General features: G+C 40.0%; 1 protein-coding gene across 10 annotated transcripts in view; it reads right to left on the bottom strand.

The window, feature by feature from the left end:
* The window catches only part of CNOT2 (CCR4-NOT transcription complex subunit 2), a 57,336-nt gene that overhangs the window by 26,477 nt on the left and 11,664 nt on the right, over window positions 1-19,195 (bottom strand). For 7 of the 10 annotated variants that reach the window (XR_008332353.1, XR_008332355.1, XR_008332354.1 and 4 more), the window contains exon 2: window positions 1,859-1,928. The exons of the other annotated variants lie outside the window; for them this stretch is intronic. The gene's annotated coding sequence lies outside the window, so the exon portion shown is untranslated. The remainder of the gene's footprint in view (window positions 1-1,858; window positions 1,929-19,195) is intronic. 10 annotated transcript variants of the gene reach the window in all.

Below are 19,195 nucleotides of genomic sequence, written 5' to 3'. Positions count from 1 at the left end.
AAACATTAACTTGAGTACCCTTCCCCACCCAAGACAAGGGATTTGCATTCCCAAGTATAGGCATACAAATAGCCACATGGCTGTGGTAACAGCAGCTAAGAGAAAGATGTTGTCATAATGGGGTAGTTAGTATATGATCTGTTCAACAGTAGTTTACATCTTGTCTGAGAAGTAATAAAAGGGCAGAACAGATTTTGTAAGAATAACAAGCTCTTTAAGGGAAGGCAAAAATCATATTCAGATTTTAGATATCTAGTGTTTAAGGTTACAAACTGTAAGACTCCTCTTTGAAGACATTTAATTCAAATCATGTCTGATTAATTATAGATTGGAGCTGGGAGGGCAGGCAGGAATTCTGTACATTTCCTCCAAACAGCTTAACATTTGCTTCTGACACCAAACAATTTGGCATTCTTGCTCTCCCTCAAGTTTGCTCAGGGTACTGTCCTTAGTACATGATGCAGACTCTTAGGAATTTGAAATATTTTTCCTCCGAGGGAGAGTCTTCTCATCAAAACTTTGCTCTCTTATACTTATAAAAGGGAGGTCTACCACCTACAACTCTCTGAAGACATTTCCCTGAATAACTCTTTAATCAAAGATATTAGGACATAGCTTTAAAATATTCCAATAGTGGTGGCATACGGTGCACCACTTCCGAAAGAGATCAAAGGAGACATGCAGGTACATATGGAAGCGATTTCCCTCAAGTATGCAGAACTCATGAGGTTTTGAACTTGCTGGGATTCAATGCAGCTCTGTGGCAATCATTCCAGCACAACAAGCTTTTCAACTTGCCAGATGGAACATCTCCCCCCCCCGCCCCCCTCCCATATTGTCCTTCTGGTTCTCCCAGCCCCACCAGAGCCCAATTTGGGTGATACACAGGGGACGGGGAAGAGAGAAATCCCTGCTGCACTAGCAAAAGTCTTCACTGAATTCTGCTCTAAGTCTTCAATCCTAGGCATGCTTATCAGGAAGTAAGCAAGCACAGTGGGATTTACTCCTGTGTAAACAATACATAGGACTGTTAAGGTCAAGAGGGTTCTTAAGGCTGAACAGGTTTTCCATCACAATATGTTAGCACAAATACCAGGCAGTTATCCCAATCTCAAAGAAGGAACACATGTGCATCAATCAGAGCTTCGTGTGGAAAGCCCCTTCCAAAAACCTTAAAATCCAGCTGTTCAACTGCTTGGCTGGAACAGGATGGAAAAGCAAGGAGCTGAAAACAATTGCCTACTCCTACTTCCAAACAGCTGAGCAGTGCTTTTCCCTGAAGAGTTATGTGCATGCAGTCTCAAATGTTGGATCAGTGAGAGGAACTGAATAAACACTTTAATATTAAGGTTCAAATAAATACATTGAATAAACATACCTTTTAACAAATGGCCCAATGGGCACTCAAGGTGGCTTCAAAAATGCCAATGGCATAATGTACAAAAATGTACACAGGGTGCACTTCAGTTATGACTAACTGAAACGGTAATTCAACCACAACAAAGTGTTACCAACTCAGTTTAAAAGCAGCAATTTGCCTTATTAGAACTATAATATTGGAAGTAAACTTCCCATTTGGGCATTTCCCCCCTCCCAAGTATTCCAAAATGTTTTCATAAGAAAAACACTCATCTTACAAACCCTCCACAATACTGAATTGCCATTATATGCAAAGTTCAACAAAAAATAAATTAAAATAAAAGATTGCAAAATTGCCTACAAACATCCAGGTTACTTTTCCATCCTTGACTGGATCAAATATTTATCAGTGAAAAACTTTATTTATTATCTGTTTACAAACATTACTAGAAAATCTTTCCTAGAAAACCTAACACACACTAAGAAAATATCTACCTACCTAAAAACTGTACTTTTGCCCATTAACTTTTTTGTGTCTGTTGAAGCAAGCAAGCTTTGATGGACACTTCCTGTAAATGAAGTAGATTAAGTTATTAGAAAAGTTGAGGGAATCAACAACTTTAGCAAACACAATAGGTTTTATTTCACTATAAAATGAAAAATCATATTGTAAAGTCAAAGGCTAATTTATATGTTACTTACAGAACTGAAAGGATCTTCAAAAGCATTGACCTTGCCATTATGAAATGTGGTACAACATAAACAATATATGAATTATTTAATGGCAAGGTATTATTGCTAATGTTAATTAATGTTTTACAGGATTAAAAAAGGGCTATCAAAAATTAGCTACAAGTCTTCTACTTATATGCTTCTTATTTACTTACTGGGAACATACCAAATATATTGACCAGGTCAAGGGTCCACCGAGTCCAGAACACTGTATCCAACCAAGTGCCAATACAAATCTCAAGCATGGATGGAAGTGGTATTCTGGGTTTGTTTTTGTTTTTTAGTGTGCCAGGTGGTACCCAAAACAACAACCACCCGGCCACTGAAATATTGCCAGTTAATATGGGCATCAGTGTTAGCAACTGAGATATGAAAGCTAGGAACTAAATGGCACCTTAAACCTAGGTTATAGGTGACACAAAGGATTGTCTAGGCGCACTTTTTTATAACAAGAATACAAAGTCGAAAATGAATAAACTGCAGCCTGCTCCCCATAAACTGGTAAAATCACATAGTCTAGTCCTCATCTGAAGGCTGCAAAAAAAAAAAAAGCCATACTTCCCCTGCCCGCCCCCCTAATATTCTTATGAGGGTCCCTTCTTCAGTCTTCAGAATGGCTGGCAGTGAGGAGGCAGAAAAAGGTTCCTTCCAGCAGTGGCAGTTTTAATCTGAAATCTTAGGCGCAGTACTGTGTCCAGAGCTCAGAAGCTGCTCGCATTAATGAAATTCCCTGTTGCAAAATGCGCCTAGAACAATGAATTTGTCTCATCTTAGTATGTTCGGCAGTGTAAGTTAGAACTAGAATTAATGGGAGGAGTAGAGAAAGACTGGGGAAACGAAGAAAACGTGAGAGGAAGTGGAATATACAAGAAACCAAGAAAGGAGAGGAAGGGAAGTCCGTCAATGATTGTATTTTTTAATGTAATATATTATGTAATATGTAATTCTTTTTTCCTTTTTTATAGTATATAGTATATAGTATATATAGTCTATATATATAGTATATATATATAGTATATAGTATAACATCTAGATCAAGGGAAGTAATAGTGCCACTGTATTCTGCTCTGGTCAGACCTCACCTGGAGTACTGTGTCCAGTTCTGGGCACCACAGTCCAAGAAGGACACTGACAAACTGGAACGTGTCAGAGGAGAGCAACCAAAATGGTCAAAGGCCTGGAAACAATGCCTTATGAGGAACGGCTAAGGGAGCTGGGCATGTTTAGCCTGGAGAAGAGGAGGTTAAGGGGTGATATGATAGCCATGTTCAAATATATAAAAGGATGTCACATAGAGGAGGGAGAAAGGTTATTTTCTGCTGCTCCAGAGAAGCGGACACGGAGCAATGGATCCAAACTACAAGAAAGAAGATTCCACCTAAACATTAGGAAGAACTTCCTGACAGTAAGAGCTGTTCAACAGTGGAATTTGCTGCCAAGGAGTGTGGTGGAGTCTCCTTCTTTGGAGGTCCTTAAGTAGAGGCTTGACAACCATATGTCAGGAGTGCTCTGATGGTGTTTCCTGCTTGGCAGGGGGTTGGACTCGATGGCCCTTGTGGTCTCTTCCAATTCTATGATTCTATGATTCTATGATTCTATACTTTTGGGGGGTTTTCTTCTGTTGAAATGAATCAGAAACGCAGTAATAATAATAAATGTCTAATCTCCTTTTAAAGCCATCCAAGTTGGTCACCATCACTGCCTCCCATGGAAGCAAATTCCATGGCATAGTTTAACTATGCACTGTGTGGAGTAGTTCTTTCTTTTGTCTCCTTCACACAACACATAAATAAACAGTGGAACTCATTTCCACAGTAGTCACTTCTGTTTATAAATCAACTAAAAGGCACACCGATACTGTCAAGTTGCTTTTTGTGAACTGGAAAGTATTACGTTGATGTAAATGTTACTGAAACACATTAAAATGTTAGGCAGTATTAGTTTCCCACTCATTGTTTTTTCCTTTGCCTCCCTAAATTTTGAAGACTGTGGATACAGAAGAGTGTTACATGACCGCTTGTTTGCCTCAAAAGCTTCTCCTCGACAGGGCCAGTCCATAAGAATAAAATGTTAAGGTGAAATGTACTCTTAATGCAACAATTCAAGGGAATTACTACTTTCTCTAGCACATGAAAAGAACTCTGACTCAGTACAGTTGCTAAAGGGCTGAGCCTTCCTTTATGATAAGCAAGTGACCCAGATTCACTTCATTTAATCTGTCCTTCTCTAACAGCATACAGAGGGCATAACACATCATAGTCAGCCCAGGAATATGGATCTTAACAGCATACAGAGAGAAGCCACAAACAATGTGTAAAATCTAACTGAAAAAAGGGCATGCTTTGATGCTATGCATGCATCTTCACTTAGACGGATGCCCCATTAAATTCAAAGGGCCTTATTCTCTGTTAAGTGCGCATAGGGATTGAGGCCTCAATAGCAGTTACTTTATACACTAAAGTGTATGAGCTTTAAACTAAAAAAGTTGTTAAACTGCAGTCTTTCATTTCAAGCCGTTTGTGCAGAACTGTTTAAGGGTGCTAAAGGAGTTTCATCAATGTTGCTATCCTTAAAGGCCAAGCGCAGCTCCATCCTCAATCCCCTTCTTATTGCAATACAATCATACCTTGGATTGAAGTAGCTTCAGGATAAGTATTTTCGGGTTGCGTGCTGCAGCGACCCAGAAGTAATGGAGCGCGTTACTTCTGGGTTTCGCTGCTCGCGCATGTGCAGATGGTCAAAATGACGGCATGTGCAGAAGCGGTGAATCACGACCCGTGCACGCGCAGACGTGGGTTGCATTCGCTTCTGGATGCGAACAGGGCTCCGGAACAGATCCCGTTCACATCCAGAGCACTGTATACATACATATGATGCATGGTGGGGCTCCCTCAGCTGTAACAGCAGGAATTTGCTTAAAGCAGCAGCTCCATATATAGCCCCAGTCCAATACTACAAAAATAAGAAATACAAAAGGGGGCGGGAGGAGAATTCAAACCATCTCTTACATTTAAGAATTCTTTGTTCTTTCTATGGCTACTGCAGAGACAAAAACTGCCATTCATTATATGGCTTCCTTAACCCCACTGTTTAAGGACAGGAAACGAGAAGTGGGGTCGTTCACTAATTTAGCAGCACCTGCATTTTGAAGGGGAAGGAGAAAGAGTGAGACATTGGCACTGCATGGATTTGCCCCCACATCTTTTTTTCCCCACCATACCCATGCGGGAGGTAACTGCTGGGAATGATGGGCTATGACAGTCAAAGCAGCCAGCTACAGAAAGAATGACAAGCAAAACATGGATTGCAAACTACAGATTGTGCCCAAGCCAGATAAAAACTAATGAAAAAAGGAAACAAAAGACTTGACTCCATTACAGTTTAATGACTGCTTTTTCAATTAATTAGAAACTTTTATTATTGAAGACTGTTTTTATGTTGTACCGTTTGTAAACGGCCTTTTAAGACCGCATACTGAGATAAAGAATAAATTATAGAGAAATATTACAGTAACTCAAGTTTATTTTAAAAACCTCTCCTTAGCTTGATAGTACATCTCTCAAAAAAGTCAAAAGGTACACAAACCACAGTACAAAATACAGCAAAGCTATAACGTTATGTAAGTTCTGTTCTATCATTGCTTATTTTCTCTAATGAGTCCTGGTAACTATTAAAACTGAGCCACCTACACAACAGACACAGCGGTTCCATCACTTATTTCTGATCATTTTCCCACACCCAGGAATTATAGATGGTGTATATTTGCATTTATAAACACAGAATATGCAAAAATGGGGGTATTAAAATATAGCAAAACAAGTATTAGAAACTGAGATATGAAAACTAGGAGCTAAGTCGCACCTTAAACAGAGGTTATGGGCCAACAATGGAATGTCTAGTCTCGCTTTTTCATAACCAGAATACACAGCTGAAAATGAATGAACTGCAGCTAGAATATTATGTTCATTTTCCACATAGTCTAGTCCTGCCCCTGCCCACTCCCCTAATATTCCTAACAGGATCTCTTCTCCAGTCTTCAAAGAGTAGCAGCTGGAAGTGGGAAGGCAGAAAAAGGTCCTCCTTTCCTTCCATTCTGCAGTTTTAATCTGAAATCTTAGGTGCAGTACTGTACCCAGAGCTCAGAAGCTGCTTCCACTAATGAAACTCCCTGTCACAAAGTGCACCTAAAACAACGGGAGTTTCGAACACTGAGCAAAACACTGCCGAGCATAGAATAGAATCATAGAATCATAGAGTTGGAAGAGACCACAAGGGCCATCGAGTCCAACCCCCTGCCAAGCAGGAAACACCATCAGAGCACTCCTGACATATGGTTGTCAAGCCTCTGCTTAAGGACCTCCAAAGAAGGAGACTCCACCACACTCCTTGGCAGCAAATTCCACTGTCGAACAGCTCTCACTGTCAGGAAGTTCTTCCTAATGTTTAGGTGGAATCTTCTTTCTTGTAGTTTGGATCCATTGCTCCGTGTCCGCTTCTCTGGAGCAGCAGAAAACAACCTTTCTCCCTCCTCTATGTGACATCCTTTTATTTATTTATATATATATAGCATGGCTACCTAGGAAATTTTTATTCTGAAACCCAGGAATTTGAAAGATTTTAATCGCAGTGCAGGGTTCAAATAAGAAAGTGAAATATTTTTCCAACCCTGGAAATGCAAAACTGAGCAATACAATTCAGAGTTCAATGACAACATCTTTTCCTATCTTTAAACTCTGGGTATCTCGTGTCCCCCATCCATCAGGAACAAAAGAATCTCTGTATTCAAGACCATAGCCTTCTCTCAGCAAAATTACCTATGTGATCTAACATTAGCATTTGTTTTTGTGAACCAACTGCCTTTTAAATTGCTCCCTACTGGATCCAGCATCCTGCATCCCATTTCCCACAGTTGCCAGGCAGATGCTTTTGGCAAACTCCCAAGCAGGACATAAAGACCACAGTCCTCTCAATTAACACAGAAGAATGCACTAATGGATGGGGATAGGATGATAAGGCACCATTTTTAGCCAGCTAGGAAAAGCCTGGGCCATGAGCTTACGCAGCTCCAACTCTCGTCTCTACTTCCATGCAGGCAGGGGTGAAAGAGTTAAAACTAGTATGGACATGCCACATACAGAAATGAAGCACTGCTTAACACAAGAAGATTCCTGAAGTCTCTCACATATAACTGAACACTTGAATGAACACGTACAATTTTTGTACACAACATCGGGCTTTGTTTAGAAAAGTTGTTGAGCTTTGTTGAGCCCCCACTCAAAGAGGCTTTTAAGCTTCTTCTTCTTTTTTTAATGAAAATCACCAAAAAAATCAACACTTCCAATATAGACTGCCATACACCCGGGTTTTTAATCGGCCATAGGAAATTCTGCCTCGACGAATTTCGACAAACTGGCTGTTTTCGACGGACGGATCCCAGATATGTCCAGGAAATTCTGGACGCATGGCAGCCTTATGTGGCTTATACTGTACAAAGGAAAGAAGGGGCACACTGCCACACTCCACCCCCTCCAATGTATCACTTTCCCCCTTCCAAGAGTAGAGGACACTCCTTGTTTCAGAACGTGACCACCCAACTCATGGAGGGCTGAAAAGAATAAAAAGGTGATGCACTTTAGTGGGATGGAGTTTGGCAGAATGCCCCTCCTCTTCCTTGCACAATGACAAAAGCCTGAAATATACAGTGTTTGCAGAAATCTATGCAACTTGTTCACGTACAAACCCCTTTAAAAAAAAGTATTTAGACCCAGAATATGGCAAAATATTCTATGCTAGAGATGGTATTTGAATGTGTTATTTTGACAACTTTGTATTATGTTAGGCTGCATCAAGTGGAAGTGGAAGGATCAGACAATTATTTCATTTATTTGAAAATGAACTTTTCACACCCAGGTAACCTTTCTGAATTGGCTTTTCACATCCAGGATGGCAACAAGAGGAAATCAATTACATTCCAGAGGAAGGCATTTACTCCTACCTGGGCAGGTTAGAATATGCGAACCAAATCAAATAAATGAAATAAAGAAAGGAGTAGTATTTACTCAACTCACATGCAGCACATATGAAAAACAATATTCAATATTTTTATTTTTTAATTTTCCACCCTGAGATGACCCAAGGTGGCTTAAGTATGTTGCAAAGTCATTGGTTACAATAGGTGATCCGTGAGAAAGAATTTTAACACGGATTTCTGATCAGCTTTTGGAATAGCTAAACTCATTTGAAAAGCTGCCTATGTGGCAAGCAAGCTTAAAATAATCAGCCTAGAAGGAGTATTTGTGGCTTGCCATTGCCTTTGCTGTCTACTTGCCACTCAGGGGGCCAATGCGAAGACAAACTAGTGAAAATTATATTGTTATTCTGACACAATTAATAATGTAATGTAATATAGCAATGCCAACAGAACATTAGGACATCAAAATGTGTTAAATTATAAAAAGGCGTGGATGGGAAACTGCTTTCTGGATTTCTCTCCCATTACTACAAAATCTGGATGAATCAATTTGTGCTGTTACTAAATTAAATACAAATAATATAGCAGATTTCAGAATAAACATTTTAACTGATGCTGCAGCAAACTTATGATACAATTTCTACCGCGGCTCCCTACACCAATAAAAGAAATGAAGTGGAGTACAACTAACATTCAATTCAAATTCTGATGAAAATAGAATTTTAGGACTGCCATTTAATAGAACAGTCTGCATCAACAACAATTTTGTCTGGTTCATTAACAAGAGATATTCTTTCCTTGTTAAACATGCCAAAGATTCATCCTAACACTGCTTTTTAAATTCATTTTTTGCATGACTATCTTATCATATGTACATTCCCCAAAGAGAGAAACCTACAGAAGACTCTTAAGGTGGTAGCCTCCTACACTTGAAACAAGCCTTTGAGGGTCTTCAAAAAACAGCACAAAGTGAGTTCTTCACTTACTGTACCTTTGCAGGCAGAAACACCTGCAAATCCCAGTGCAAGTTCAGAAGTGGACCTGAGCTCTCCTCAAAGTCATCTGTGAATGCCAGAGGATGTGGGCTGGGGCAGGGTACATAATGTTAGTTATGACCCCCTTCACTTTTTTCCCTAAACTAAAAAAAACCAAATGCTGTAGCTCTTTCCTTAGAGGATAGTTGCTCCACACACACACACACACACCCCCTAATAATTCTGGTGGCCCTTCTCTGCACCTTTTCTAGCTCTATAATATTCTTTTCAAGTTGCAGCAACTAGACCTGTCTACAGTATTCCAACTGTGGTTGCAACATATGTTTTTATAAAGGAATTGCAATATTGCCAGTTTTATTTTCCACCCCTTTCCTAATGATCCTCAGCCATACACTTTGTCTTTTTCACAAATGCTGAAAAAGAGGGTCAACTGTTTCCTTGAGCTATGACAAGACCAGGATCCCGTTCCTTGTAAGTGAAGGCCCCATCACTTACACTTTACACTTATTTAAATACCATTTAAATACCATTTAAATACTAAGTCACCCAGTTTGGAGTGAACCTTTCGGAATGCCTTGAAATCCCTTTTATTTTATCACCCCAAATGACTTGGTGTCACCAGCAAAGCTGTCTACCACCCTGCTCACCTCCAGGTAATTTATCAACAAGTTAAAGAACAGGGGTCCCAATACAAATCCTTGAGGACATCACTTTTTACATCTCTCCATTGTGAGAAGTGTCCATTTCTCCTTTCTCTCTGCTTGCTGTTCTTTAGCCATTTGTCAATCCATAAAGAGGCCTGTTAAATAATTTTCACCCCACTTTATATATTGTATTAATCTCACGTAGATCATTTATATATAAGATCAAAGCAAGGATGCATATACAGAAAGGATCCAGGCATTTCCACGAAAAGGCACATTCACTATAGAGTACTAATATTCAAAAGAAATACTGTTAACTCAGTAATGTGTTCACTGAACACCTGGCGTTTCTACCAGCGGCTTCTCAAATTACAATTAAACAAGCTATATTGTGTCAGTTCCTTTTGACTACAACATAATGGGTCACAGAAGGTACAGTAGACATCTGAGGAAATAGATGTGGCAATAGATTCAATGAAACAGTGTCACCTTTCCTTCCACCTCTCTCTCCACTGAGATATATTAATAAAAGTATGAGATTTCTGTTAATAAGGCCACAAAAGTTGCTGGCCTTCAAAAAAGGTCTGCCAGCTCTCAGCAGGCTGAGAACTCTGTCCTGCAGCCTAATCCATTTTAATGCCGGACACAGAGGAGTCGACTTCTCTCCTCCAGCTCACTACTTTCTGAGCTGAGCATGATGGAGGGATCAGGCACTTCTTCCCTCCTCCACCAATCTGCTCACTCAGCTGAATGGATTCCTGGTTACCTATGGCTTCCAAGTTAGTGATTAAAGACAAGTCTGAGCTAGTGGACTGCAAAGTTATAAAGCAAAACAAGCTCTAGGAGGGATTCTCTCTAAAATAAAATGAAAAGGGAGCATTGAATGCTAGCAAGCAATGCATTCTGAGCTACGATGGAACCCTATGTTATGGGGGACAGAAATCACATTACAGTGGTACCTCGGGTTACATATGCTTCAGGTTACATACGCTTCAGGTTACAGACTCTGCTAGCCCAGAAATAGTGCTTCAGGTTAAGAACTTTGCTTCAGGATGAGAACAGAAATCGTGCTCCGGCGGCGCGGCAGCAGCAGGAGGCCCCATTGCTAAAGTGGTGCTTCAGGTTAAGAACAGTTTCAGGTTAAGTACGGACCTCCAGAACGAATTAAGTACTTAACCCGAGGTACCACTGCATTAACCAGTCAGCAAAATAGTTCATCTGGTTAGTACAGATGTTGGTTGATGACAGACATCTCCATCTTCAGCTTTCTTATGCAGGTCAGCAGAAGAGCTTATTTATTGCCTTTTATCTCCTACCTTTTGCTCTAAGGACATTGTTCACACACACATCAGTTAATGCCTGCAACGACCCTGCAAGGTAGGTGAAGAGGTTGCGGTCTCCCAGGTCCTAGTCCAACACCCTAACCACTAAACCACCCTGGCTTCCTACTGTCCTTCTGCTATGGGGCAGTTCTGTAAATTGAATCAGTAAATCAATATGGGGAAAGCAAAATGTACCTTAGAGAAGGATCTGAAATATTTTCCTTGAAGCTTAGATATATTTTATTCTGGATGCTATCAACTGCTGTGAGATTTAAAATATGAAGCGGCATAGAAATAAAAATAAAAATAAATTCTATTGGGGAGGGGATGGTGCCTAGACATTCCATGATGGCGACAGTAACCGAGGTTTAAGCTGGAATTTGGCAATTAGCTTACACATCTGAGTTTCTAAGACTGATAGAAACATGGGAAGCTGCCTTACACCATATAAGATCACTGGCCCATCCAGCCCAGTATTGTCTATGCCTGGTTTTAGGCAGGAGTCTTTACTAGCCCTACTTGGAGATGCTGGGGATTGAATCTGTGTCCTTCTGCAAAGCTGATGCTCTACCATTGAACGCTGCCCAAAGTTCAAAGAAATCAGCATCTGAAGACACACTTAAATCCTGGTTTCCCTGAACAAACCAGTTAGAATTAATTGTCGCTTGCAAAGTTCAGACATAATGGGAAGCTGCAGGTTATTTGAAACAGAAAGTGGAAGCTCTTTATCTCTACGCTCACATGCAAAGGAAGGGAAATGGGAAGGAAGAGAACCTGAGGCTTACCAAAGTTTATTCTCATAATCCAAAATCATTGCTTACTATTGTATGAGCTATTTGGTAAACCTCACTGATAAGCAATTGCCCTCAACATGTTTGCTTTTCCAAAGATACTCAATAAAGCTACTTACTTGGCATAGTTTTTATGTATCTTAAGATACTTTTTTCTTGCTTTAAAGCATGTTTACCTTACTCTTCTGCTGAAGAGGCTCCTTGAGGGGCCCACATAAGATCAAACCAAATAGCAAGGTAGCCCCTGCCTGCAGACTCACAATCATTCTAAAACATGTGACACAAAAGGAAAAAGTGATGAGGAGGAAAGAGGAAAAACAAGCTAACTTGGGTACAAATAGTTTTTCATAGTTCTTCTAATGACCAGCTGAAATCGGAGTTCAGGGAGAGAAGCTAATGGAGTGTCTATCCTTTCCATCACTTCCTCTGCTGCAAGCAGATTTGTCCCCATCAATGATAAAATACTTTGCACTGTTCTGGTAAGGATGTTGAGAGTTGTACCACAAAGCCTGCAGTCCTATACCTAATTATTTAATAGCAAGCTCAAATGAACTCCACAAGTTTTACTTCTGAGTAGACATTTACCAGACTGCAAAATCAACTGAATGGGAAACGCATTTTAGCTTTCATCATATATCTATTTTCTGATAACACTGTCTATGTTCATGTAAACAGTTACTTCAGCCTAAAGAATGAACTGTAGAGTTTAATATTAACTTCAATATTATTCACTTTGAAAAGATGGGCAACAGTAAGTCCTTAACTTTTGTCCCAAGGATGAGTGATTACTCTATAGTAAGCCTAGCTGTGTTAAGTGGGGCGTGCTTCCAGATAGTGGGACCAGATTCCAGCATCAGTTATGCTACTGTGAACAGTATCTCAGATTTTAGAAGGATAGTTGATCCAGTAGAAGTTTTCATTGATGGAAAGGAGGTGATTTCACTTCCCTATGCAGTGCCCTTTGTTCTCTAAATCTGCTCCAGAGGCTTGGATGACTTTTTCAAACAGTGTGATAGGTAACAGTTTTCAAAAAATGGATTTATATACCCTCAGCTATACACAGAACCACAGAATAGAATTATAAATTGTAGAGTTGGAAGGGCCATGAGGGTCATCTACACACACACATACCCTGCAATGCAGGAATCATGAAATACTTTCTTGGAAGTTTTTTTGTTGTTTAATGTCAATATAACTCTTGCAATTCTATTTCGGAAGTTAAGCTATGGCTAAATTATCACCGATATGCACTTTTTACAGAAATGCAGTGAGTTACTTGGAAGTACTTCTTATCAGTGTTAACTGCAACCAAAAAACAAGCAGATGTCACTTTGAGCTACATAATGCTGCCATGCAATTTTAACCCTTCAACACTTTTATTTTTTAACGGTAACAATCTGATATTGGGGTCCAAAGATCCCATTAAAGTTCTAGCTAGAAATGAAGGTTATAATTGATTTCATTATGAGAGTGTTAATGCTTACGTCCAGAAAAGGCCAACTAGGAGTAGGATTAGTCCCAAAGGGCAGAAGAGGGGAAATTTTTTCGGCCCAAGTGCCTTCACAGCAACCTTCTGAGAGTCACGTGCAAGTGGTAGGCGGAGCCAGGGGCAAAAGTGGACCGAGCAATAAAAGTAAAATATACCTCTGTACAGTAAGTTAGTTTCTATATACGCTCGCATACACTTCTCTATCCTCCGTCCAGGCAAGCAACAGGCAGTAACAAGAGTTCAAGGAAGCATTCCAACTAGGAAAAAACATTCAAGGGGTGTGTGAAGCATGGCTGTTGAGAGATGTGCATGGGAAGTGAGGGTGTGTTTCCTAGGGAAAAGTTCCAAGCACAGGGAGGCCTGAGATTCAACATCACTGCCCTAGGCAAAATTTACTCCTGGAGTTCAACAGACTCCTGCAATGCTTTGTATTGGGGTTTCTCTGTTTTCTGATACAGGACTGTACAGATCTAATTCCCTCCACCACCAGCAGCCCCCCCCAAAACCCTTTAGTACCCGTTAAGTGGTGTTACCAAAAAAAAGAGAAAGGGAATTTATTATACAGATGGAATGCTGTTTTCTCTATCCTATTTTGAGAAGTTGATGGGAATAGAACAGAACCCAGTTACCTTTGGCATTTCAGAGCTTCCCTTTCCCATTCATTTCAAAAGCAGTAAAGCAGCTTAGTAAGTTAAATGTAAATTATAAGAAATTGTAAATGGCAGTGGGAGGTGAAACACCACAGGACAATTGGTCCCACAATTGTGAAGAGAACGTGGAATATATGATGGTTCATGTTTGCTCAAAAGTATTTCCAAAAGCCGCTGGAGTGCACAACACCAGTAAGGTAGCTAGGGTTCATAACAACCCACACTAAGGTAAGAGGTTTAAGAGTTATTTATCGTTGTAATTAACAATAATTTTGTTCTTTGCTTTTCATTGTTAAAATTTAATTAAAAATTGTTAATAAAAAAGTAGAGCTTATTTGTCATAATCTGGCACACACTTAACTCAAACTTGTCTTATCAGTGGAACTTAATGAGTGTAGCAGTGCTATTTGAAAGCCATTTTAAAATACGTATTTTTGAAAGATTAATTATAATTAAATTATTTTGTAGTTTTCAAGTTTAAGTCACTGCCTACAATTATAACACTAGTTTACCTTCAGATATTTCAAAGTGTTTTCAAGAGTTTTGGGTATTTTCCTTAGAAATCTTAACAATCATGAAACATTGCAGCTAAACAATATGTGCACTTATGACAATTAAAGTAAAATGGGGTTTCAAAAACATGCAACTGTTTTAAACTGATGGGGCTAACTGATTCCATTTTGAATAGATGTCTGGAACAAGACAATGGAAAAAACAGAAATGTCCCTACTGTCCACACAACAAAGAATTAAAATGTAATTTACTTTCCTAATAAAGTAAATAGAAGACAGCAATACAGAAAATTCAACCTAGGAGAAATTCTTCTCCAAGCCATCCTGTCAACAGGAGTTTTGCAGAAGCTAATTACCAGTAATTAATCTTTGTCTCTTAACATTTAGAAATAAGGGAAACCCTTGCCAATAGTAAACAGAAGACAACTTTTTAAAAACAACATTTTATTTAATATGTATCTCAAGTTATGGACACTTTACAAATTTGTGTGTATTTTTTATAAACAAAACTATAAGCATACATTTTAGAAAGATAACTTTCCAATAAAGCTAGACCTTTCAAAAAGGAAGCCAACTTCAATACACGTACCTAAATTTATCAGCACTTCCAGTATAAAATCTACTTCTGTGTTTTTAAGTGGTTACCTCCCAGTTTCATTTTCTATAATCTCACGGACATTCGAGAGCCGCCTCATTCTCATCCAAACCAATTTTCTGGAGAGCCAACTTTTAACCTCCAAACTAACCAAACTTTTTTTAAAAAAACAAAAACATTAGTGCTGATACACAAGTGCAGCAGGATTAATATCTTATGAATTTCTCTTGCTGTCAGAAGGTGTTAGATATATTCTGTTAGTATCTAAACTCCTTACTTCCTCCTAGATGAATGAGAATGGAACAGTATCACTGTAATGGGGAAAAATATGAAGGACTTCAGAAGACGAGATAGAATACATACAGACATCATCTTAGATTCCAAAGAATATAGAAATTATATTTGTGATATTCCATGAAGCAGTTCCACATTACCGTAGTTCTACATTCTATTTTTTATATATATTTTAAAAAGTTTGTGTCATTTCAGTGATCTACACAATAGCCCAGAGACCAAGTACCGGTACTCAATGTTGTACTTCTAGCTATCTTTTAAGACAATTGCAATATAGAGAGAATACCCGAAAAGCCAAAGGTTTCTTAAAACTTTGTTCTAAAGATGGAAACTCCTTATCTATTTCAACTTTTAAAATTTAACCTTAAAGCAGTTTGCCTCTTTTTAGCAGTGCAAACAGCTGAAATAGAAATATCAAAGAGTGGAAAGATGTTGAACAGAAGCACGGGAAGAAAATCAGCTTCCATGCTGAAAAGCAATGATCTGGCACAAAAGACCAGGAAGTCGGTTGCATGAACTCTGTAAGACTATCCTCTCTCTTCCTGCAGTGTGGTTGGGAGCAGACTTCTTACAACATTGTTTTGAAAAACAATAACAACAGGAGTGGTTTTAACATACAGTTGTGACACAAGACCATCTATTCCACGCCACCCTAGGCATCCTCAACTTTGGAAACTAGAATGTGGCTCAGGAATAAATTTTTAATGGATGAAGAAAGGGCAAGGAGGCAAATTAAATTTACTTTATTGACACATTCTAAAAAGAAGCAGCATTCTTGTGAGTTTGGCATTGTCTGCTTCGATGGTAGCTTTGGTGCTCTACTATTGCTAAACTATAAAACAGAAATCTTTACAAGGGTTCAACAACCGGGTGAGAGCTCCTACATTAGAATAATTACAAACCTGAGTAAGTTTCATGTTGGTACTCTCTAAGCTTAGAGGGTCTCAGAATGGTGTTGGGCAGACTGAAGGTGCTGGTGGTCTATCAAGCCCCCTGTTGCCCAAATGCACCCCTGACTAAGCTGGCCAAAATTGTATCTCGCATGGTGTTGGAGGACTTCAGTATCCATGCAGAAACTGATGTTAGGCCTGCTCAGCACTTTAGTCTTCATGACAAACATGGGGCTGCCTCAGTCATCAGTCCAACAAAATGAGCAGTGCACACCCTCAATGTAGTTTTTACTCCAAGTGATGAGCAGTGAAATAAAGTTGTGACAGGGCGCAATGCAGTTCCTTGTCCTAGTTGGATCATTACCTGGTGAAGATTAGACTAATTACTGCTATTCCCTCACAAGGTCATGGGCCTTTTTGAATGGTCTATCCTCAGGGATTGATGGAATATGAGTGGTTCCTGAATCTGAACTGGGGATCTTTCAGAAGAGAAAGCTGATAATCTTGTCAATGCCCCAGTTTCACTATGAAATAGTGAGCTGAAATGAGTGGTTGACATGATCACTACCAAGTGTCCTCACTGCCGTTGTGGAGCCCCAGTGGTTCTTTTGTATTCTGAAGATCTTCGTACCATGAAGCAAACTAGATGAAGACTAAAGCGCAAATGCTGCAAGTTTGACTCTGAAGCAGACTGAACACTTGTCAGTGGGCATAATCTTGTCTACCATGGTGCAGTACAGCTGCAAAGAAGGCTCATATCACAGCTTGGATTGCTTCTTCTAATAGCAAGCTGGCAAAATTATTTCACAGTCTGGAGGTTACTGACTCCCATTCTAGGGGTGGGAACTTTGGTGCATTCAAGGACCTGCTGTGACCAACTGGCTACACAATTTGAGGATAGGGTTGCTTGACTTCCGAGTGACCTTGACTCTTCAATTATTGTAGTTCCAGATGAAGTATCCAAAACCAGAGTGTGCTGTGGGATTGGTTTCAGCTTGTTCAGGCAACTGATGTGGACAAAGTGCTGGCAGTAATACATCCAACCATATGCCCTCCTAACCCTGTCCCCAACTGGCTTATTAAATCTAAGGCTTGACTGCTTAGCTCCAAAGCACGGTTAACACTTCCCATGGTGCAGCCTCTCCTTTAAAACCCCAGCTCTGGAGACCCCTAGGACTGGAACAATTACAGTGGCACCTCAAGTTACAAACGCCTCAGGTTACAAATGCTTCAGGCTACAAACTCCACTAACCTGGAAGAGTTACCTCGAGTTGAGAACTTTGCCCCAGGATGAGAGCGGAAATCGTGTGCCAGTGGCACAGTGGCAGCAAGAGGCCCCATTAGCGAAAGCACGCCTCTAGTTAAGAACAGTTTCAGGTTAATAACGGACCTCCGGAATGAATTAAGTTCGTAACTAGAGGTACCACTGTACTAACCCTTCTTGGGGGAGGTGGCAGACAGGATTGTAGTGGGACAGCTGCAGGCATTCTTGGATGACACAAATTCTTTAGATCAGTTCCAATCTGGCTTTAGGCCAAGCCATGGGATTGAGTCTGTCTTGGTCGCCCTGATAGATTACCTTTCCAGAGAGTGGAACAAGGGGAATGTGATCTTACTCCTGCTTCTTGAGCTCTCTGAGGGTTTTGGTACCATAGACCATAGTATCTTCCCAGACTGGTTCTATGGAATGGGAACTGGAAGCACTGAATTGTCATTGTTCCTGTCCAACCTTCAGGACAGAGTCCAAAGAACAGAGCTAAAAGAGTACTTTTGGGGGCCTCAAGCAGTTACACTATGACACTACTCTAATCCCAGTGCTACTTAATATTTACCTGATGCCACTGGGAACAGTCATACACTCCACTTCTCCACTCCACTTCTCCATAACACCTGAATCAACAAAGCTAGGCAGGCCCTGGACCAACACCTGGTGAAGTGGTGGGATGGATAAAGGAAAGTAAACTGAAATTGAATCTTGGCAAGACCGAGGCACTGTGGGTGAGTGGCTCCTATGTCCAGAAAATTAGTCCTAGAAGGGTTTACTCTTCCCCCCGCAGGAGAAAGTACATAGCTTGATTGTTCTTCTGGATCCAGCTTTGTGACATGAAATCCAGCTAGCCTCGACAGCTGTAAGCACCTTTTACCAGCTGCAAATGGTACAACAGCTACAGCAATTCCTGGAATGGGAGACCTCGACCACAATAGTTCAGGCATTGGTACTACATCATTAGATTACTGCAATGCACTCTATGTAGGGCTTCCCTGTGGCAACACTCACAGTTTGGAACCAGTGTTAGAAAGTGAGATATAAAAGCTAGGAGCCAAATTGCTAGAAAAATAAGCCATATTCAAGTTACTGATGTGGGTGATTTCCACATTATTATGATGTGGTTAAATGCTTCTTCGTGAGCAATGTGGACTCATGAAACTAGAATAGTGTGTTCAACCTGGAGTAGAATCAGAAGGTTTAGCAAACCTTGCAGCAGAAGGCTGACACTATGACTGTTCTATGCAACTCCATAAGCTGTCCCTTACAGGCACTGGACTTAAAAGGAAGCAGCTGTAAATGTTATCAAGACTAGGAATAGAAGAGGAATGGATTCCAAGGCAGACTCACTTGATCAATCTGGGCTGATCATAACTGTACATGTAGTTCAGCCTCATTTATCTTATATACAATCAACTACCAAAAGCTTTCAACGTAACTGTAGGGGAAGATATAAAAGTGATCTTGAGCTGTAAACATGAGAGGGGAGATGCTCAGGTGGTGTTGCATACATTTCTTGCTGGTGGTGCAGCCAATATCAAATCAAATGATACAAACACACTCATAATGATGGTCTATGCTCTCACTTAAACCTTCAAAAGGCAGATTGGTTCAAGCAGATCTTCAACAGGTTCATCAGCATAAGGAAGATCACGCACAAAATTTGAATTCCAGCCTCTCTCAA

The sequence above is a fragment of the Podarcis raffonei genome, chromosome 10 (assembly GCF_027172205.1).
Source record: "Podarcis raffonei isolate rPodRaf1 chromosome 10, rPodRaf1.pri, whole genome shotgun sequence".
In the NCBI taxonomy this organism is placed as follows: Eukaryota; Metazoa; Chordata; class Lepidosauria; order Squamata; family Lacertidae; genus Podarcis; species Podarcis raffonei.
The sequence above is the reverse complement of the archived record's forward strand: the minus strand, read 5'-3'. Positions and strand labels throughout refer to the sequence as shown.